Source organism: Panthera uncia, chromosome D4 (assembly GCF_023721935.1).
Source record: "Panthera uncia isolate 11264 chromosome D4, Puncia_PCG_1.0, whole genome shotgun sequence".
NCBI classification, from domain to species: Eukaryota; Metazoa; Chordata; class Mammalia; order Carnivora; family Felidae; genus Panthera; species Panthera uncia.
Window position 1 is genome coordinate 22,216,996 of NC_064807.1, and position 23,907 is coordinate 22,240,902.

Here is a 23,907-nt window from a genome sequence, read left to right on the forward strand (position 1 = left end):
TTTGATTCGTCTCATCACTTTCTACTTTCTGACCCAAAAATGTTTTAGTCTCATTGTATACGTTCCCCTGCAAATCCTGGTTTCAGCCATGTTTCCAGGTAGTCCTGCTTTCTTTAATGGAGATTGGTATTGAGAAGCCAAGACCAGTGTGCTAGATACATTCATTATTAAGATATTGTAGCTTGTAGGTCCTTTCAATAAACAAAGGGAATACATATAAGCATGCACACTGACACAAATTCACGGATTTAAATATTAGTTTATTTCTGTCTACATCTATATATGTTGAGAGTCATGAGTTCACACCAATACTTCCAGTTACTATCTAACACCACTGGGTTCATTGTAGTTTTCTACCTCTCCATGTTTTAATTAATTAATTAATTTTTAATGTTTATTTTTTGAAAGAGAGAGAGATTCAGAGCATGTGAAAAGGACAGAGAGAGTGGGAGACACAGAATCTGAAGCAGGTTCTAGGCTCTGAGCTGTACTCACAGAGTCCGACATGGGGCTCAAACCATAGAAGGGAAGATCATGATCTGAACAGAAGTTGGATGTTAACTGACTGAGCCACCCAGGTGCCCCTATCTTTCCATGTTTTTAACTTCTTTCTTCAACAGTGAGGAACCTGGTTCCATTATTTTTTTTATATGTATGTACTTGTTCAATCATTCCGACTGTATGGATGCAGTTTTCATCTCCACTGTCTCATCCATGTATGGATATCTTTTTCTACCACTTAGATATCAACGTGTGTGGCAGCTGTGTTATGTAGACACCCATACTGCACCAGGCAATGCTTCTATGCCAAGCCCCTCTTCATACTGCTTGGGCTGTGAATCCCAGCTCTGGGACACTGCTGACGCCTCTCTACTGCCCTCCTCTATCCCCTTTTGGTGTGGATACCCATTTTGCTTGGTTCACCTGTTGGCTCTAAGACTGAATTACTTAGAAAGGGAAAAGGAAGAAAATACTGTATATCCCACCCCCCCCCCCCGGCTTTCTTGAGACATATTTGATATGCAAAAAACTCATGTATTTGAAAGTGTACAACTTGATGAGTTTTGATAATGAAATCATAATCAAGATAACAAACATCCATATCTTCCCATTCATTTGAGTTTTTTAAAATGAAAGTTTTTGAGTAATTGGAGCTTCTTCCAGAACTGCATTTGCCCTTGTTTCATGGACTTTCCTCACAACCTGGCCCCCTAATGCCAGTCTTCACTCCTGCCTCAAACAAAGAAACCGAGACGACCTGCTGTCCCCAAGCCAGATGAGATGTTGACCTCTCAGCACTTGCCAAAGGGAGAAAAAGAAGAACAAGAAGCAATTGAACATATTGGTGAAATACAAAATGAAATAGATAGACTTAATGAACAAGCCAGTGAGGAGCTTTTGAAAGTAGAACAGAAATATAACAAACTCCACCAACCATTTTTTCAGAAGAGGTAGGAATTTATTGCCAAAATCCCAAATATTTTGGTAACAACATGTGTCAGCCATCCACAAGTGTCTGCTTGGGGAGGCGGATGAAGAGGCACTGCATTATTTGACAAGAGGTGAAGTGACAGAATTTGAATATATTAAGTCAGGTTACAGAATAGATTTTATTTTGATGAAAACCCTTACTTTGAAAATAAAGTTCTCTCCAAAGAATTTCATCTGAATGAGAGTGGTGATCCATCTTCAAAGTCCACTGAAATCAAATGGAATTCTGGAAAGGATTTGATGAAACATTCAAGGCAAGTGCAGAATAAAGCCAGCAGGAAGAGACAGCATGAGGAACCAGAGAGCTTTTTCACCTGGTTTACTGATCAGGTGCAGGTGAGTTAGGAGAGGTCATCAAAGATGATATTTGGCCAGATCCATTACACTACTGCTTGATTCTTGATATGGATGATAAAGAAGGGGAAGAAGGAGGAGGAGGAAGAGGAGGAGGAGGAGGAGGAGGAGGGGGATTGGAAGATATTGATGGAGACGGAGATGAGGATGAAGGTGAAGTAGATGAAGATGATGATGAGGGTAGGATGAAGGAGAAGGTGACTAATTTGAAGTCTCTTTTCTCTCCCTTTATACCACGGTTCTCAACTTATTTTGGGGGGAATGACTTGAGCAGAATATAGTGGGAAAAGATTCTCTACCCCCTTCTGTTCCAAATTCATTTTTATCCCTTCCTGTCTCAACAAAAACTTTATGGAATCAGCACCACTGTGCTCTGTGGGGAAAAAAGAAAAACCTTCTGCTCCCTTAGCTCTGCTGGAAGCTGGAAGGTCCTAGGCCCCCGTGTAGTAGTGCGTAGAATTCTGGCTTTTTTCCTCCTTTCTCTGTCTATTTGGCTCAGAGATTATACTGTGCCTCTATGTGAATGCGAACAGTTAGCATTTACCAACACATATCTGTCTACTTTCTCATGTTTAAAAAAAGAAAAAAAAAACTTTAAAAAATGGGGCTATAGAAGGTCATCAAAGGGTGGGCGTGAGAGGTTTGGGTGGGTTAAGTGGGCCTTTTGACAACATGGCTTCTCCTTTGGAATGTTGGATTGCTATGTTTAACAGACATCCTTGCAGTTGAAGATGATACTTTTAAAATAAAATTCTCTCCTAAAGATGATTTGAGCCCTGCCACTCGATGGGACGATCAGCAGAACCTATAGGATCTTATTTGGCATTGACATTCTCTTGTAATTTTGTTTCTGTTTATTTTTATATTTTCTTTTTGTTTCACTGGAAAGGAAAAATGATGCTCAGTTTTAAACATTAAAAGTGTACAAGTTGCTTTGTTACAATAAAACTAAATGGGTGCACACAAAAGCAATAAATAAAATGAAAGTTTTTATTTTGAGACGAAAGCAGATTCACATGCAGTTGTAAGAAATAGAACTCACCTCAGATTATGTGTCTCCCTCTCTCTTTGCCCTTTCCCCACTCATGCTCTTTCTCAGTCTCTCTCAAAATAAACATTAACGAAAATTTTTAAAAAAGTAGAGCTCATGTATACTTTATCCAGCTTCCTCCAATCATAATATCTTACAAAAGTATGCTATAATATGACAACCAAGATTGATGTTGATACAGTCAAGGTATAGAATACTTCTATCACTACGGCTTTTCCTCCTATTGCCATTTTATATAGACACAATTACCTCCTGCCCCTACCCTCCCGCATCTGTTTTTCCATTTTGATAATTTTGCCATTTCAGTAGTATTTTATATGAATGGAGTCATAAGCTATGTAATGTGCTGGAATTTGCCTTTTTTTACTCAGCTTAGTTCTCTGGAGATTCACGTAGGCTGTTTTGTGTATCAGTTCACTTTTTTTTTTTTAATTGCTGAGTAGTATTCCATAGCATGGATGTTCTACAGTTCTTTTAACCATTGGTTGAACAACAGCTGTGGTTTTCCAGTTTTGAATAGGAATATTGTGAATATTTGTGTACAGGTTTTTGTGTGAACATAAGTCTTCATTTTTCTGTGATAAATGCCCCGTAGGATGATCACCAAGTTGCATGTTTAGTTTTTTAAGATACAGAAACTGTGGCTGTTCTGTTTTATATTTTCATTAACAATATGAACGATCCTGTAGATTCTCTTCATCCTTGCCAACATTTGGTGTTGTCACTATTTAAAAAAAAAAAAAAAATCTTGAGGCCCCTGGGTGGCTCAGTTGGTTAAGCATCTGACTTCAGCTCAGGTCATGATTTCGTGGTTTATGAGTTTGAGTCCCATGTGCTCTGTGCTGACAGTCTGGAGTCTGCTTCAGATTCTGTGTCCCCCTCTTTCTCTGCCCCTCCCCTGCTCATACTCTGTCTCTCTCTTTCTCTCAAAACTAAATAAACATTAAAAATTTTTTTTAATTCTTTAGCCATTGTAATAAGTGTATAATGATATATCATTGTGGTTTTAACTTGTACTTCCTGAATGACAAATGATATTAAACACTTTTCTTTGGCCTCTTTGTCATCTGTCTTTTGGTGAAAAATGCCTCTTCATGTCTTTGTCCACGTTCTAGTTGGATTATTTGCTTCTTTTTGTTTGTTTGTTTTTTTTACCAGTGAGTTGCGAAAGTTATTTATATTTTGTTGATACTAACCTTATGGTGGATATGTGGTTTGCAAGTAGTATTTCCTCCCAGTCTGTAGCTTGTCTTTTTCATCATCTTAACAGTCTTTTGCAGAGCAATTGTTTTAAAGTTTGATGAAGATCAATTGGTAAACCTTTCCTATTATGGGTCATTTTTTTGGGGTCACATCTAAGAACTCTGTGCCTAGCTTTAGATCTTGAAGAGTTTCTCCTAGTTTTTTTGAAAGTTTTATATTCAAATCTGTGATCCATTTGAGTTAATTTTTTAAAAGGTTTATTTATTTTGAGAGAGTGTGAGTGCATGAGCAGGGGAGGAGCAGAGAGAGAGAGAGAGAGAGAGAGAGAGAGAGAGAGAATCCCAAGCAGGCTCTGTGCTGTCAGCCCAGAGCTGAAGGCTGAGCTCGATCTCAGGAGTGGTGAGATTATGACCTGAGCAGAAACCAAGGGTTGGACCCTTAACTGACTGAGCCACCCAGGCACCCGGAATTAGTTTTTATATTAAGGTATGAGACTTAGGCTGAAGTTCATTTTCTTGGCATATGGATGTCCACTTACTCCAGCATTATTTATTGAAAAGCTAGCTTTATTCCATTGAATTTCTTTTGTACTTTGTCTAAATTTCATTGAATATATTTGTGTGGTTCTATTTCTTGGTTCTCTATTCAGTTTCATTGATGTATGTATCTATCTGTGTTAATTATGCACATAGTCTTGATTATTGTAGCTGTAATAAATTAAGTTTTAAAATTGAAAGACTGATTCTTTCTGCTTTATTCATCTTTCTCAGAATTGTGTTAGTTATTCCACTTCCTTTGCCTTTCCACATAAATTGTAGAAAATTGTGTCTATAGAAAAATCTGCTGGGATTTTGATAGCAACTGTGTTAAATGTGTATGTCAATCGAGGGAGAATTGGACATCTTTAGTATATTGAGTCTTCCAACCTATGAACATAGCTATCCATTTATGTCTTCTTGAATTTCTTTCATAAATATTGTATAGCTCTCAGCATCTAAGTTCTGAACATGTTTTGTACACATTTTATTTTTCAGTGATTATAAATCATAGTGCATTTTAAACTTTTCTGTGTTCTCATTGATAATATATAGAAAAAGAATAGATTTTGTACATTTATTTTATATTCTTTGACCTTGCTGACCTCACATATAAATTCTCAGAGATGTTTTTGTAGATCCCTTCAGATTTTCTTGTAGATAATCATATCATCTACAAATAAGGGAAGTTTTACTTCCTCCTTTATGATCTCTATACTTTATTACACTGGCCAGAACTTTGTTTATTAATATGTGTTTATAAATATGAATGGTGAGAGCAGACAGACTTGCCTTGTTCCATATCTTAGTGTGGAAGCATTCAGTCTTTCACCATAAACATCATGCTAACTGTGGGTTTTTTATAGTTGCTCTTTGTCAATTTGAAGAACATCCCTCTTTTGTTATTTTTCTGAGAGTTTTTAATCATGAATAGGTGCTGAACTTCATCAAGTGTTTTTCTGTATTAATAGATATGATCCTGTGATTAGGCTTCTTTAGTCTGTTAAATAAGGTGGATTATACTGATTGATTTTCTAATATTGAACCAGCCTTGAATCCCTGGAATAAATGCTACTTAGTTATGTATATAATTCCCTTTATATATTGTTTGCTAAAATTTTGTGAAGGATATTTACATGCATATTCATGAATGATTGATCTGTAGTTTCCTTATTTTTGTACTGATTTTTTCTTTTTTTTAAATATTAAAAAAAATTTAATGTTTATTTTTGAGAGAGAGAGAAAGTGCAAGTGGGAGAGAGGCAGAGAGAGGGAGACACAGAATCCAAAGCAGGCTCAAGGCTTTGAGCTGTCAGCACACAGCCTGATGCAGAGCTCAAACTCATGACCTGTGAGATCATGACCTGAGCCGAAGTAGGATGCTTAACCAACCGAGCCACTCAGGCACCCCTTGATTTTTCCTCATTTCTGTACTGGGGTCGTACTTTGTAAAATGAATTGGAAAGTGTTCCCTCCTCCTCTATTTTCTGGAAGAGATTTTGTGGAAGACATTTTGTAGAAAAGGTGGTAATTCTTCTTTAAACACTTGGTTGAATTCTCCAAATCCTTCTAACCCTTCTCCAGTGCAACCATAGGACTCTGGAGATTTTCTTTTTTGGGAGATTTTAAGTTAAAAATTTATTTCCTTTATAGTTACAGAGCTATTCAAATTATCTGTTTCATATTAGTGAGTTGTGATAGTTTGTGTTTCTTAAGAAATTTACCTGTTTTATCTAAGTTTCCAGACTTATTAGTAAAAATTTGTTGAGAATATTCCCTTATTATTCAAATGTGTTTAGGATCTTGCAGTGATGTTCCCCTTCTCATTCCTGATATTGGTAATTTGTGACTTCCTTAGTTTTTACCTGGTAAGTTTGGTTAGAGGTTTATTATTATTATTATTATTATTATTATTACTATTTTATCTTTTCAGAGAACTAGTTTTTGGTTTAAATGATTTTTTTCTACTTTTTTTTGTATGTGTTTTCTATTTCAATGATTTCTTCTCAGGTTTGGATTTAATTTGCCCTTCTTTTTTTAGTTGCTTAAGGTAGAAGTAAAGTCACTGATTTGAGACTTTTTTAATATAGGTATCCAGTGCTATAAATTTTTCTCTAAACACTGCTTTAACTGCATCTCAAAAATTTCAGTATGTCGTGTTCTGTTTTCATTCTGTTCAAAATACTTTTAATTTCCCTTTTGGTTTCTTCTTTGATCCAATTCATGGGTTATTTAGAACTTTTATTTAATTTCCAAATACAGTAAAACCTTGGTTTGCAAGCATAATCGTTCTGAAAAAATGCCTGTAATCCAAAGCACTTGTATATCAAAAGGAATTTCCCCATAAGAAATCATGGAAACTCAGGTGATTCATTCCTCAACCCCAAAATATTCATATTAAAATGATTACAATAATGTAATACAATACAAAATAATAAAGAAATACAAAATATAAAGAAAAAGAATTAACCTGCACTAACCTTTGAAAACCTTCGTGGCTGGGGTGAGGGAGATGGGAGAGGCGGGTTATTGTGTAGGATGACTCACTGTCACTAATGGAATCTGACTACAGTACTAATAAACTGTTGTCATATACTGTTTTAATGTAACTGGCAATAAGGCAGCAGAGGAGAAGGTCTATATTTGCAGGCAGCTTGACCTAGAATGAAGCAAAGCATTCCTAACCTTACTCTTGTACGGAAAAGCAAAGGACTATCCCTGGGTGCTTTGAAGTGACAAAAATTTACACTAGTGGCAGTTGTGGGCACCTTCCAATGTTCTGAAAAATCACTGATTTCTCCCAAACACCATGGCCTGAGACCGAGCATCTGAGCATGGGAGACGATCTCCCATAATCCCGCAGCAAGAGAGAGAGAGAGAGAAGAACCATCGGCTCAGTTGTGATTATGTGGTGTTTGGCATCACATACTACTCGTATTGCAAGACATTGCTCATTTATCAAGTTAAAATTTACTAGAAATGTTCCCTCTTCTTGTGGAACACTTGCAGAACAAGTTCCTTGTAATCCAAGGTTGTACTGTATTTGGAGGATTTTGAAAGAGTTTTATTTTAAAGTCTATTCATTTTTTTTTAATTTTTTTTTAAGTTTTTTTTTTTTAATTTATTTTTGGGACAGAGAGAGACAGAGCATGAATGGGGGAGGGTCAGAGAGAGAAGGAGACACAGAATCTGAAACAGGCTCCAGGCTCCGAGCTGTCAGCATAGAGCCCGACACGGGGCTTGAACTCATGGACTGCGAGATCATGACCTGAGCCGAAGTCGGCCGCTCAACCGACTGAGCCACCCAGGCGCCCCTAAAGTCTATTCATTTTGAGAGAGCACACATGCACAAGCTGGGGAGGGGCAGAGAGAGATGGGGGGAGAGAGAATCCAAAGCAGGTTCGACACTTACTGTGGAGCCCCATGTGGGTCTCAATACCATGACTGTGATATCATGACGTGAGGTGAAATCAAGAGTTGGATGTTCAACTGACTGAGCTAATCAGGTGCCCCAGATTTTTCTGATATTGATTTAAAAAATTCCCTGTGGTAGGAGTACATACTTTGTCCAATTTGAATAGTTAAATTTGTTTGGTGGTGGTGGTGGTGTGTGTGTGTGTGTGAGATTTATGTTTATGTTTCAATACAGAATGCGTTTTATCTTGGTAAATCTCTTTTATTTTTATGTTTATTTTTGAGACAGACAGAGAGACAGAGTGGAAGTGAGGGAGGGACAGAGAGAGAGAGGGAGACACAAAATCCAAAGCAGGCTCCATGCTCTGAGCTGTCAGCACAGAGCTTGGCATGGAGTTCAAACTTACGAAGCATGAGATCATGACCTGAGCCGAAGTCAGACTCTTAACCAACTGAGCCACCCAGGTCCCCCTCCAGCTTCAAGTTTTCTATTTGGTTCCTTTTTATAAGTTCTGTTTTTTTGATATTCTCTATTGGTTGAGGTGTCAATTTCCTGATGTCTTTTAGTTCTTTTTCCATGGCTTCCTTTAGCTCTTTGAGTATATTTAAGACAGTTTTTGTCTAGTAAGTCTAATGTCTGTACTTTTCTTAAGAGTTTTTGTTAATTTCTGTTTTTCTCTTGTGAATGGAGCATACTTTTTTATTTCTCTGCATTCCTCATAGTTTATTGTTGAAAACTGGGCATTTTGAGTTTTTACTCTGGAAATCAGATTCCTACCCATGCCCAGGATTAGGTGTTGCTGGCTGTAGGTTGTAGTTTGTTTAGTGACTTTTGAAACTATTTTAAGAAGAATTTTATTTAGATATAATTCACATACCACAGAGTGCACCCATATAAAGTTTATAATTCAGTGTTTTTTAAATAGATTTTCAGATAGGTGCAATCATTTCACAATCAAGTTAGTCAACACCCCTTTTTTCATTTTTCAAAAAAATTTTAATTAAATTCCAGTTAGTTAACATACAGTGTGATATTAGTTTCAGGTGTTCAATATAGTGATTCAACTCTTCTATTTTGGTCTATACCATTTTTGTAAAGACTATTCTTTGTTATGTGTTGTCTTTGAAGCCTGTTTATTTAGTTCTTAGTGAGTTGTTGGAAATTTTCTTAAATGAATGGAGAAAAGAAAAAAAAAAAAGGGAAAGGAAAGAATAGACTCCAGGTCTTTGCAAATTGGCTCTGTGCTGGAGCACTTACTTCTTGTTTTCATTGAACCTAAAGATTAACTACAGGTAAAAGCTTATTGTTTTCTGAGGTCTTTTAGTACATATGTCCTGCTGTGTACATGTGTCTGGATTTCTAGATTCTCTGGTATATGGGAGAGCTTTTTAAAGCTTCCTGGAGTTCCCTCTTCTACTATTTTCCATCACTTTACTTTATCCAGCTTTGTTTTTATTAGGATGGTTTATCTTTTTCCTTCTTTCTTTTTTTTTAAATTTAGACAGTTGGTTTCTTTATATGTAAAGTGGGTTTCTTATAGGTAGTGTGTAGTTGGGTCTTGCTTTTTAATCCAGTTTGACAGTTTCTGTCTTTTAATGAATATTTAGACCATGTGGTAAGTGGAATAATGGCCCCTAGGAGATGTTCATGTCCCCCTGTGAATATGTTACTTTACACGGTGTAAAATAATTAGGTTTTCAGATGGAATTTAAGTTGTTTATCAGCTCTCCTTAAAATGAGAAGATCCTGAAATACCCTATGGGCCCAGTAGAATCACGTGAGCCCTTAGTACCTGAGAACTTTTCCCAGCAGAAATCAGAGAGATTTGAAGACAGAAGGAGAGGCGGGAGAAATTCAAAATGTAAGAGAGTCTTTGATCTTCCGTTGCTAGTTTTGAAGATGGGGGAAGGCAACCATGAGCTCAGACAGTTACTAGGAGTTATAATAGCCCTCAGCTGATAGACAGAAAGTAAATAGATTTCATTTATACAGTTGGAAGGGTCTTAATTATGCCAACAACTTGAATGATCAAAGAAACAAATACAGAGTCTCCAGGAGGAATAAACCATGTAGGCATCTTGGTTTTAGCCTGATAAGGCCTGTACCAGAGTTTTCTTGTTCAGAACTATAAGATAATTACTTTGTGTTGTTTCAAGACACTAAGTTTGTGGTAATTTGTTGTGTTAGCAATGCAAAACTAATATAAACTGTTTACATTTAATGTGATTATTGATTTACTTGGGTTTAATTCTACTTTCTTGCTATTCATTTGCTGTTTGTCCCTTGTGTTATTTGTACTTCTTTCACACTTTTCACACCTCATTTGGATTGAGTAATTTTTATATCACTTTCCCTCTATTTTGGGACTTATTAGCTCTGTGTTTTTTTAGTGGTTACTTTATGGTTTATCATACACATATTTAATATATAACAGCCTATCTTAAGTAATATGCTACTTCATATAGTGTTTCTCTTTTACTTGTCTTATCCCATTGAAAATATCTGTTTAAATGTGTCTCCCTATATTTGTCAGGACTATTTTGGATACAAGTGGATAGAAATTGAATCCAAAGTAGCTTGATTAAAAAAAAAATGCTCTGATTGGTCTCATATGGAATATTTGTTAATTCCTGAACAAAAAATGTGGTCATAGGGACAGAGGTGTTGATGAGCCAGACTAGGTTATGGACCCACCTTTATGATCAGAATGGCACTGGGTTGATTGCCTCCTGGATAACACGAAGTGGGTAAAGTTCCTGAAAGATCAGGTGATTGGATGGAAAACTATGCTTGACAGAAGAGAAACACTAGAGTTCTCATTTTCCACTACATTTCGAAGATAGACTGCCATCTCCTGTAGGTCAGGTTTTGTTGTTGTTTTTGCTTTAAATTACTTTTTAAAATGTAAGCAATATATGATTAAGTTATATTAAAAATTAAAGCAGCCTCCATAAGTTTAAAGACCCCCACTGGTCACCCCTTCCAAGGATGTAAACCCTCTACCACTGTCATGGGTGTGGTATACATTCTGTGCTATTCATTGACCTAGAATATGTATAGTTTATTTATTTCACATAAAAAGGTATCTAATTGTGCATATTGCTCTGCAGAATGTATTTTTTTTTAATTCAACAGATATCTTGTCAATCTACCCATAATACTGCATGTAGATGTACCTCATTCCTTTTAACTGCTGCATAGTGTTTTTTTTAAATGGATATTCAGAAGTTTTTTTGTTTTAGATTGCTGCTCATTTGTTTCCTATTTTTCATTATTATAAACAATGCTGCCGTGAACAACTTTGTATGTGCCTCATTGTGCATATTTTTAAGTGGTTCTCTAGAGTATACATCTGGAGTTGGAATTTCTGGGTCAAACTCTTCATGGTTTTAAAATTGTGTTTGCTTAAAATTTTTAATGAATAAACTTTTGAGCAGGAAGTAAATGCACATGGTAAAAAAATTGAAAAGTTTTGTAATGAGAAGTAGTCTCTTTTAGTCTGGAATGGTTCCTCAGTGATGCTTGATGGTCATAAATGTTAAATATTACAAGCCATTAATTTTATAATATATCTCTCCATTTGGGTTTGTCGGATGTTCCCTCATATTTAGTTGTAGGTTATATGTCTTTGGTAAGAATAGCACACAAGTGAGGCTGATTTCTTCTTTCATCCTATCAAGTCATGCTTGATGTTTATTAATCCTATTACCGATGATGTTCAGTTTAATCACTTGATTAAGTTGTTGTGTGCCAGACTTTTACACTTTTCTTCTTTGTAATGACTTTTGTCAGGAAGTACTTTAAGACTGTGTATATATCTTTTTATTCATCAAACTTGTCTTTCTCCATTCATTTATTCCTTTCTACTCAGATGGGCTCAGGGTTTTCTGTTTTATTTAGGTAAGTATAGTCTGTTACTATCAATATTTATTTTGATGTCCATATTGTCACAGGTTTGGACAGTGGGAGCCCCTTCAAACTAACTTCTGGGTACTTTTGACATATCTCCATCATTCTTTGAACATTTTCTTACTTTCTTATACAGCACCATATGTGTGCTGTGTAAGACCATCTGGTATTTTTGCTGCAGCAGTCCTAGAATAAGCCATTTCTGTAATATATCCTGGTTCTATTAGCTGGAGTATGGTATCTAGAAGCCAAAATATGTGTGCTAAGGCTGCTAAGTGTGTTCATTGTTACTGGAGTATTGTTGTTCCCATGCCTTCTCAGTAGATACACACACACACACACACACACACACACACAAAATATGCATCTATATTCATTCTGTATCTATGAGTTTTCACTCTACACTATGAGTTTTCACTAGTACCTCCAATTACAATCAAACATCCAAAACTGCAGGGTTAATTTTAGCTTCTTCCCTTTCCCTATCTGTAATCTCCTTCTGTAATAGTGGCTCCTATTATTATTTTTTAAATTACGATATAATTGACATTTAACAAGGCTCCTATGAATCTCAAAACAGGGAACACTATTGATATTTAGTAGACCAATATTAATTTTTCCTCTCTGTGAGCCACCCAGATGTCCCTTCCTCTCTCTGACTTGGGTTGTAGTAGGGCAATAATTTTACAACATGAAAGCATATATGACTGAGTTTTATTCGATAGTTTAATCTGCATGTATCCTCTTAGAAAATGTCAAATGGAGTAGAATCTCTAATTTCATATTTGTAGGTATTTATACTGTGTTATCACTATCAAGAGAAGCAGAGTCTCAGATTAATCATAGTTATACTTCCAATGAGGGAAATGAATTATTTGATATTAAACTGTCTTTATAGATTATTTGATATCTTACTGACTTTATATTTTTATGGCAATTAAAACAACGGATTCCACATTGCAACTATGAGTATCCCTCTTTGAATTTAATTAAAGCATTTATTTAAAATTTTTTCTCTTTAGTTGGAAAATCTTTTTGATAATTTTCTAACCTGCCAGCTACCCTTTTACTTTCCAAGATTTATAGTAACATTAGAATCAAATATAAAATGTTAGACTTTTTCACATTTTAAGTGTTTATTTAAAAACTTTTTTTTCTCATTACTTGGAAAATCTTTTTGATAATTTTCTAACCTCCCAGCTACCATTTTGCTTTCCAAGATTTATGGTTAACTTTGGAAGTAGATATAAAATGGAATACTTTTTCACACTTACATGTTTTAAAATGAAGGAATCTTTAGAGGTGATATTTTATTGATAACATATTTCCTCCTAGTAATTTGGAGTACCATAAATATACTCTCAACTATGGTTTTTCAGGTATTTGGCCTGATATCACTTTTCTACCTATCCATTTCCATGTATATGTCTTTATTATTATTTTTTGTTTGTTTAAAGTTTATTCATTTATTTTTTTTAATATATGAAATTTATTGTCAAATTGGTTTCCATACAACACCCAGTGCTCATCCCAAAAGGTGCCCTCCTCAATACCCATCACCCACCCTGCCCTCCCTCCCACCCCCCATCAACCCTCAGTTTGTTCTCAGTTTTTAACAGTCTCTTATGCTTTGGCTCTCTCCCACTCTAACCTCTTTTTTTTTTTTCCTTCCCCTCCCCCATGGGTTTCTGTTACGTTTCTCAGGATCCACATAAGAGTGAAAACATATGGTATCTGTCTTTCTCCGTATGGCTTATTTCACTTACCATCACACTCTCCAGTTCCATCCACGTTGCTACAAAAGGCCATATTTCATTTTTTCTCATTGCCACGTATTATTCCATTGTGTATATAAACCACAATTTCTTTATCCATTCATCAGTTGATGGACATTTAGGCTCTTTCCATAATTTGGCTATTGTTGAGAGTGCTGCTATAAACATTGGGGTACAAGTGCCCCTATGCATCAGCACTCCTGTATCCCTTGGATAAATTCCTAGCAGTGCTATTGCTGGGTCATAGGGTAGGTCTATTTTTAATTTTCTGAGGAACCTCCACACTGCTTTCCAGAGCGGCTGCACCAATTTGCATTCCCACCAACAGTGCAAGAGGGTTCCCGTTTCTCCACATCCTCTCCAGCATCTATAGTCTCCTGATTTGTTCATTTTGGCCACTCTGACTGGTGTGAGGTGATATCTGAGTGTGGTTTTGATTTGTATTTCCCTGATAAGGAGTGACGTTGAACATCTTTTCATGTGCCTGTTGGCCATCCGGATGTCTTCTTTAGAGAAGTGTCTATTCATGTTTTCTGCCCATTTCTTCACTGGGTTATTTGTTTTTCGGGTGTGGAGTTTGGTGAGCTCTTTATAGATTTTGGATACTAGCCCTTTGTCCGATATGTCATTTGCAAATATCTTTCCCCATTCCGTTGGTTGCCTTTTAATTGTGTTGGTTGTTTCCTTTGCTGTGCAGAAGCTTTTTATCTTCATAAGGTCCCAGTAATTCACTTTGCTTTTAATTCCCTTGCCTTTGGGGATGTGTCGAGTAAGAGATTGCTACAGCTGAGGTCAGAGAGGTCTTTTCCTGCTTTCTCCTCTAAGGTTTTGATGGTTTCCTGTCTCACATTCAGGTCCTTTATCCATTTTGAGTTTATTTTTGTGAATGGTGTGAGAAAGTGGTCTAGTTTCATCCTTCTGCATGTTGCTGTCCAGTTCTCCCAGCACCATTTGTTAAAGAGACTGTCTTTTTTCCATTGGATGTTCTTTCCTGCTTTGTCAAAGATGAGTTGGCCATACGTTTGTGGGTCTATTTCTGGGGTTTCTATTCTATTCCATTGGTCTATGTGTCTGTTTTTGTGCCAATACCATTGTGTCTTGATGATGACAGCTTTGTAGTAGAGGCTAAAGTCTGGGATTGTGATGCCTCCTGCTTTGGTCTTCTTCTTCAACATTACTTTGGCTATTCGGGGCCTTTTGTGGTTCCATATGAATTTTAGGATTGCTTGTTCTAGTTTCGAGAAGAATGCTCGTGCAATTTTGATTGGGATTGCATTGAATGCGTAGATAGCTTTGGGTAGTATTGACATTTTGACAATATTTATTCTTCCAATCCAAAAGCAGGGAATGTCTTTCCATTTCTTTAAATCTTCTTCAATTACCTTCATAAGCTTTCTATAGTTTTCAGCATACAGATCTTTTACATCTTTGGTTAGATTTATTCCTAGGTATTTTATGCTTCTTGGTGCAATTGTGAATGGGATCAGTTTCTTCATTTGTCTTTCTGTTGCTTCATTGTTAGTGTATAAGAATGCAACTGATTTCTGTACATTGATTTTGTATCCTGCAACTTTGCTGAATTCATGTATCAGTTCTAGCAGACTTTTGGTGGAGTCTATCGGATTTTCCATGTATAATATCATGTCATCTGCAAAAAGTGAAAGCTTGACTTCATCTTTGCCAATTTTGATGCCTTTGATTTCCTTTTGTTGTCTGATTGCTGATGCTAGAACTTCCAGCACTATGTTAAACAACAGCGGTGAGAGTGGGCATCCCTGTCGTGTTCCTGATCTCAGGGAAAAAGCTCTCAGTTTTTCCCCATTGAGGATGATGTTAGCTGTGGGCTTTTCATAAATTGCTTTTATGATCTTTAAGTATGTTCCTTCTATCCCGACTTTCTCAAGGGTTTTTATTAAGAAACGGTGCTGGATTTTGTCAAAGGCCTTTTCTGCATCGATTGACAGGATCATATGGTTCTTCTCTTTTTTTTTGTTAATGTGATGTATCACGTTGATTGATTTGCGAATGTTGAACCAGCCCTGCATCCCAGGAATGAATCCCACTTGATCATGGTGAATAATTCTTTTTATATGGCGTTGAATTCGATTTGCTAGTATCTTATTGAGAATTTTTGCATCCATATTCATCAGGGATATTGGCCTGTAGTTCTCTTTTTTTACTGGGTCTCTGTCTGGTTTAGGAATCAAAGTAATACTGGCTTCATAGAATGAGTCTGGAAGTTTTCCTTCCCTTTCTATTTCTTGGAATAGCTTGAGAAGGATAGGTATTATCTCTGCTTTAAACGTCTGGTAGAACTCCCCTGGGAAGCCATCTGGTCCTGGACTCTTATTTGTTGGGAGATTTTTGATAACCGATTCAATTTCTTTGCTGGTTATGGGTCTGTTCAAGCTTTCTATTTCCTCCTGATTGAGTTTTGGAAGAGTGTGGGTGTTTAGGAATTTGTCCATTTCTTCCAGGTTGTCCAATTTGTTGGCATATAATTTTTCATAGTATTCCCTGATAATTGCTTGTATTTCTGAGGGATTGGTTGTAATAATCCCATTTTCATTCATGATTTTATCTATTTGGGTCATCTCCCTTTTCTTTTTGAGAAGCCTGGCTAGAGGTTTGTCAATTGTGTTTATTTTTTCAAAAAACCAACTCTTGGTTTCGTTGATCTGCTCTACAGTTTTTTTAGATTCTATATTGTTTATTTCTGCTGTGATCTTTATTATTTCTCTTCTGCTGCTGGGTTTAGGCTGCCTTTGCTGTTCTGCTTCTATTTCCTTTAGGTGTGCTGTTAGATTTTGAATTTGGGATTTTTCTTGTTTCTTGAGATAGGCCTGGATTGCAATGTATTTTCCTCTCAGGACTGCCTTTGCTGCGTCCCAAAGCGTTTGGATTGTTGTATTTTCATTTTCGTTTGTTTCCATATATTTTTTAATTTCTTCTCTAATTGCCTGGTTGACCCACTCATTCGTTAGTAGGGTGTTCTTTAACCTCCATGCTTTTGGAGGTTTTCCAGACTTTTTCCTGTGGTTGATTTCAAGCTTCATAGCATTGTGGTCTGAAAGTATGCATGGTATAATTTCAATTCTTGTAAACTTATGAAGGGCTGTTTCGTGACCCAGTATATGATCTTGGAGAATGTTCCATGTGCACTGGAGAAGAAAGTATATTCTGTTGCTTTGAGATGCAGAGTTCTAAATATATCTGTCAAGTCCATCTGATCCAATGTATCCTTCAGGGCCCTTGTTTCTTTATTGACTGCGTGTCTAGATGATCTATCCATTTCTGTAAGTGGGGTGTTAAAATCCCCTGCAACTACCACATTCTTATCAATAAGGTTGCTTATGTTTATGAGTAATTGTTTTATATATTTGGGGGCTCCGGTTTCGGCGCTTAGACATTTATAATTGTTAGCTCTTCCTGATGGATAGACCCTGTAATTATTATATAATGCCCTTCTTCATCTTGTTACAGCCTTTAATTTAAAGTCTAGTTTGTCTGATATAAGTATGGCTACTCCAGCTTTCTTTTGGCTTCCGGTAGCATGATAAATAGTTCTCCATCCCCTCACTCTCAATCTAAAGGTGTCCTCAGATCTAAAATGAGTCTCTTGTAGACAGCAAATAGATGGGTCTTGTTTTTTTATCCATTCTGATACCCTATGTCTTTTGGTTGGCGCATTTAATCCATTTACATTCAGTGTTATTATAGAAAGATACGGGTTTAGAGTCATTGTGATGTCTGTATGTTTTATGCTTGTAGTGATGTCTCTGGTACTTTGTCTCACAGGATCCCCCTTAGGATCTCTTGTAGGGCTGGTTTAGTGGTGACAAATTCCTTCAGTTTTTGTTTGTTTGGGAAGACCTTTATCTCTCCTTCTATTCTAAATGACAGACTTGCTGGATAAAGGATTCTCGGCTGCATATTTTTTCTGTTTAGCACACTGAAGATATCGTGCCAAGCCTTTCTGGCCTGCCAAGTTTCAAAAGAGAGATCAGTCACGAGTCTTATAGGTCTCCCTTTATATGTGAGGGCACGTTTATCCCTTGCTGCTTTCAGAATTTTCTCTTTATCCTTGTATTTTGCCAGTTTCACTATGATATGTTGTGCAGAAGATCAATTCAAGTTACGTCTGAAGGGAGTTCTCTGTGCCTCTTGGATTTCAATGCCTTTTTCCTTCCCCAGGTCAGGGAAGTTCTCAGCTATAATTTCTTCAAGTACCCCTTCAGCACCTTTCCCTCTCTCTTCCTCCTCTGGGATACCAATTATGCGTATATTATTTCTTTTTAGTGTATCACTTAGTTCTCTAATTTTCCCCTCATACTCCTGGATTTTTTTATCTCTCTTTCTCTCAGCTTCCTCTTTTTCCATAACTTTATCTTCTAGTTCACCTATTCTCTCCTCTGCCTCTTCAATCCGAGCTGTCATTTCCATTTTGTTTTGCATTTCGTTTAAAGTGGTTTTCAGCTCCTCCTGACTGTTCCTTAGTCCCTTGATCTCTGTAGCAAGAGATTCTCTGCTGTCCTCTATACTGTTTTCAAGCCCAGCGATTAATTTTATGACTATTATTCTAAATTCACTTTCTGTTATATTATTTAAATCCTTTTTGATCAGTTCATTAGCTGTTGTTATTTCCTGGAGATTCTTCTGAGGGGAATTCTTCCATTTGGTCATTTTGGATAGTCCGTGGAGTGGTGAGGACCTGCAGGGCACTTCCCCTGTGCTGTGGTGTATAACTGGAGTTGGTGGGCGGGGCCGCAGTCAGACCTGATGTCTGCCCCCAGCCCACCGCTGGGGCCACAGTCAGACTGGTGTGTGCCTTCTCTTCCCCTCTCCTAGGGGTGGGATTCACTGTGGGGTGGCGTGGCCCGTCTGGGCTACTTGCACACTGCCAGGCTTGTGGTGCTGGGGATCTGGCGTATTAGCTGGGTGCACGGGGGTGCACGTTGCTAATTGGGGGTGCCAATTAGGCAAGGTGCACGGGGGCCGGAGGGGCAGGCTTAGCTCGCTTCTCCTTAGGTGATCCACTTCAGGAGGGGCCCTGTGGCAGCGGGAGGGAGTCAGACCCGCTGCCGGAGGTTTGGCTCCGCAGAAGCACAGCGTTGGGTGTTTGCGCGGAGCGAGCAAGTTCCCTGGCAGGAACTGGTTCCCTTTGGGATTTTGGCTGGGGGATGGGCGAGGGAGATGGCTCTGGTGAGCGCCTTTGTTCCCCGCCAAACTGAGCTCTGCCATCCAGGGCTCAGCAGCTCTCCCTCCCTTTGTCCTCCAGCCTTCCCGCTTTCTGAGCAGAGCTGTTAACTTATGACCTCCCAGACGCTAAGTCGCGCTTGCTGTCGGAACACAGTCTGTCCGGCCCCTCCGCTTTTGCCAGCCAGACTCGGGGGCTCCGCTTGGCCGGCGAGCCGCCCCTCCGCCCCGGCTCCCTCCCGCCAGTCCGTGGAGCGCACACCGTCTCGCCGCCCTTCCTACCCTCTTCCGTGGGCCTCTCGTTTGCGTTTGGCTCCGGAGACTCCGTTCTGCTAATCCTCTGGCGGTTTTCTGGGTTATTTAGGCAGGTGTAGGTGGAATCTAAGTGATCGGCAGGACGCGCAGTCAGCCCAGCGTCCTCCTACGCCGCCATCTTCCCTCTCTCTCCTTTATTATTTTTTTTAATGTTTATTTATTTCTGAGACAGAAAGAGAGCGTAATCAAGGGAGGGGACACAGAGAGAGAGAGGGAGACAGAGACTCTTAAGCAGGCTCCAGGCTCTGAGTTGTCAGCACAGAGCCCAATGCGGGCTCAAACCCACAAACTGTGAGACCATGACCTGATCCGAAGTTGGCCACACAGCCAACCGAGCCACCCAGGCGCCCCATGTTTATGTCTTTGAATATGATGTGTGCTGACCAGGTTGGACTTCTCTGAACTCCAATTTTGATTACTGAACAAGTTATTTGTATATTTATTTTAGATGTCAAATAGGAAGCTTAAATCAACATGTATAAAATAAAAACCTTGTTTTTGTTTGTTCTTTTTAATTCAACCTTATCTTCTCACATTTTTCCCTAGCTCAGTGAATCTTTCTTTAGGTTTCTCAGGTCAAAACTTTGGAGTCCACTTAACCTTCTTTCTCACTTGTATATCCTGTAATTTGTCCATCATTAAACCTTTTATAGTGTATCCAGAATCTATTCAATTCTGTTTCCTTTTTCTCTATCATACTGGTTCAAGCTACCATCATCTCTGGTCTGAATTCTTAAAGTAGCCTCCCAATTGTCTTCCTCCTTCTTTGTGTACTTTATAATCTACTTTCTACCTTGAAGCCAGAATAATTTTTTTAAAAACGTGTATCATTTTAAATCACTGCTCAAAACATTCAAGATTCTCTTTTTAACAGAAAATAACCCCAGTGGCCTCTCATTACCTTCCATATGATCTCCATATGGCCTCATCTCCAACATTCTTTCCTTCCCTTATTCTACTCTAGCTATGCTACTGGCCTTCTTGCTGTTCTTTGAACATTTGCCTACCTCAGGGCCTTTGCAATTATTATTCTCTCAGGCTGGAATGCTCTTTACTCTGACATTTGTTTGGCTTAAATGCTTCAGTTTGTTTGTTTGTTTTTATATCTCTGCTCAAATATCACCTTACCAAAAAGAGCATTCTTGATTGACCTAGGTAAAATAGCATTTAACTCTTACATGCTCCCTATTTCTTTTTTCCTATGGAATATTTTTTTTCTCATAGCCCACACTAGACTATAAAGTCCATAGACTCAAAGGCTTTGTTTTTCTTATTAGGTGTCCTCAATGTTTGGAACAGTGCCTAGCATGTAATTGGTGTTCAATTAATATTTGTGGAATAAATACATGAAAGCACCTTATGAGAGAAAGAATCTATTTTGTTCAGATTCTAAGGGTACCAGCTGAGTCAAGACACTTCCTGATGCTTCCTTGTCTTCCCTTTGTCTGGCTCCATCTCTGGTGAAAGCAGAGGCAAATTTGTATGTGGAGCTGGGTAAGGGGTGGGTAAGAAAATGGCATGGCAGGGAAATAGAGAAAAGGAAGACAATATCTTTCTTTCCTCCCAGCCTAAAAGTACTACCAATTTGACAGAGGGAATTTTTCACTTTAAGTGTATTTGGTGTTTTGATTAATAAAATGGACTGGACATTTTAATTACGGAGCTAGATTATTCTTGGCACTACAGCTGACTTAAAAGTAGAGTATTTAAGGAAATTATGGGATCTCTTTTCACCCAACTTTTCCTTCAAAGAGTTAAGAGAAAAATGAGTCTGTGGATTGGTTACAAAGGGCCTGTGAAGGGAACACATGAATTTTCAGGTTGTCACTCTTCCCCCCCCCCCCCCCATATTCTCTGGAGTTCTGCCTATTCAACCCAATGGTTACCCTTCTATTGTGGCTTTTATCATAATGTTTAGTAGTCTATTGTTTACGTGATTGTCTCCTTTACTACACTCTGAGCTCAAAAAGAGAGGGCCAGTGTTTTATTAATCCTGTTTATCTTAAACCTGCCATGGAGCCTGATACATAGTATCCATTTAGTATTCGTTGAACAATCTCCTGCCCCCATCTCAATTCAAGGATTATTTGAATACCAAAAATACCTTGAGTATCAAATATGCAGTAGTTGGTGATACAAAGGAGGCTGACTGCTTAGATATTTAAAGAGATTATATTGTATTCTAAGATTTATATACATTTACTATGATGAAATCTCCCATTCTTTTTATTTGTTTATTTTTTTTAAATGTTTATTTATTTTTGAGAAAGTGACAGACAGAGCATGAATGGGGAAGGGGCAGAGAGAAAGGGGACAGGGAATCTGAAGCAGGCTCCAGGCTCTGAACTGTCAGTACAGAGCCCAACATGGGCTCAAACCCACAAACCATGAGATCATGACCTGAGCCAAAGTTGGACACCCAACTGCCTGAGCCACCCAGGTGCCCGATGAAAACTCCCATTGTAAGGGAAAATACTTTACTTTTGAAATATATCACAGGAGTGGCTTTATCTTTTCCTTCTTGCTCAAGCTGTTAGCTACCTAATCTGTGTCCCTGTTGCAGCAGGGCATGAACGTGGCTTTTATGGAGCCTGGTGTTTGGGGATAAATACTAAAATAATCCCTTTCTCTCCATAACTGGTATGGCTGTGGTTCCTTTTAAAACGTAGAGACTGTCTTGTGGCAAATGCAAAAAAATTGATATTTTGAAGGACTGTAGACGAGGTCTGTGTTTTAGTATAAAAACTTGAACTTTATTATTATTGTGATCCAGAGATGAAACTTTATAAAACATATGGCTAAAAGAGATGCTACATGAATTTAATAATTTTAATGTGGATAATCATTTTCCAAACAAACTGTAGCCATGACTTAATCTCTCCTAGAAAGACAGGAGTGTATCTTCAAACAAACCGCCTAAGCTGTTTGTTCACAGTTTGCTTTTTGATTCAGGAAGATGGATTATAAGGGGTAACAACCAGAGCTGTGACAGCTTTGGCTAAATCCCACCTGGCATTCAATGCGTTCTCCTTTCAAAAGCTCTCCAAGTTCATAATTCTACAAAAGGATTAATCAAAGTCATTGGAGGGGTGCCTTGACTTGGGAATGGAGGAGGGAGGGATTTAATATGCCAATTTAAAAAATCCATTGTTATAGGAAAGTTCTTGGGTTCTTTTATTTGTATAGTGAAAGCAACCCAACTATGAATCTTATCTGAACAATGGTGCACTTGGGCTGACAATGAGGTGAACTAAAAATATTTTAAGGCCTATCTCACTGATTTTGGTGAATCTTTCCTGTCAATGAACCTTCTTTGGGCACAGTGAAGCGCCAGTTGCCTGGCCTGAAACACATCATTTCATCCACGACACTCATCCACGATCACATTATATACAACACACATATGTGAATGTGAAACCTCCTCCATCGTATTCATTAGCTTATCTCCTTTTTCTAGTATGGTTGCATCACCTTCATTCCCCTCACCCTGGGTAGAACTGTCAGTAGGGAAGAAAAGAAAAATTATAATAGTCTTTCAGTGTATGGGAGAGTTCCAGACAGAGGAGTTGCAAAATATAGAACTAAATGGCTACCAAGTCTTTCTTTCAGTTCTGTGACGTCATTCAAGATACCTCACGGTTAGAATAGATGAGTTAGTGTTCGTTGTTTGAGGCCATATCTACTTTGTGATATGAGTATATTGGTCAATCTTCATCACTCATGAAACGTGTAGCAGATAATTTGCCATTAAGAATTCAAATGCTGATGTTTCAGAATAAATTACTTTAAAAAATGAGAGTTAGATCAAAGCTGCTTTTGTTTATAGTAAAATTATTTTTCCTTTACTCGCACTGAAACAGCGGAAGAGAGGGTGGAGTTAACATGGAGAATTGCTGACTATGTCTATGGGAGCGTGACATTCCTGGGAGGACATGTTAAGAACCAGATCAAGGCTCAAAGGCCCTATAAAATAGAAGCGATAGATGGCAAAATTAGATAGTCTTACACTCCTTCATACTCTGTCCTCATTCCCTGTGTGGAAAGTAATTTGGTGTCTGATGTTTCCTTCTTAAAGTAGTTTTTGAGACTTGGTTTCTAATATATAGCTACTTAGCATGCATTCAATCATATATGTTAAAAGAAAGGAAAACCCTTCATCGAGAAACCATAAATCAAATCTTGCTTTGAGAATGAACTGTGGATTTCAACTACTTTATCAAACTTTGTATGCGAGTTGTTTTGAAGTGCCAGCATTGTTTGCATCTGATGTCTTCTCCCTTTATTGCACACCTATGATGGAAGTGTTGAGCAGGAGGACAGAGGCACAAGGGTTCTCAACCAATGGGAAAAGGAAATACATTTTTAAAATTTGGTGTTTGGTCCCAGATGGTTTGGGTCATTCAAGAGTGGCAGTCTATTAACATGTGGATGTGTGGATATGGTGTCATCTGTTCAGGATATTCTAGTAACAACCAATCTTTGAAACTCTGAGTTTCAAGTTTAAGAAAAGCATGGAATGAGAATGTAGAATTATACAGGTCGTTTTCCCTCTTAGATTTTGATGGGTGTGTACAATTAACTTCATGCTTTTTTGTCTTTTAATTATTCAATTTAATTCTTTCTTTAATATTTTTCTCTTTAATTTTGTAATGGTTTTTGTGT

At 37.8% G+C, this 23,907-nt stretch overlaps 1 pseudogene; it reads left to right on the forward strand.

Moving 5' to 3' along the window:
* The first annotated feature begins 1,185 nt into the window (after positions 1 to 1,185).
* Positions 1,186 to 23,907, forward strand: part of LOC125918972 (protein SET-like) — a 91,299-nt pseudogene continuing 68,577 nt past the window's right edge.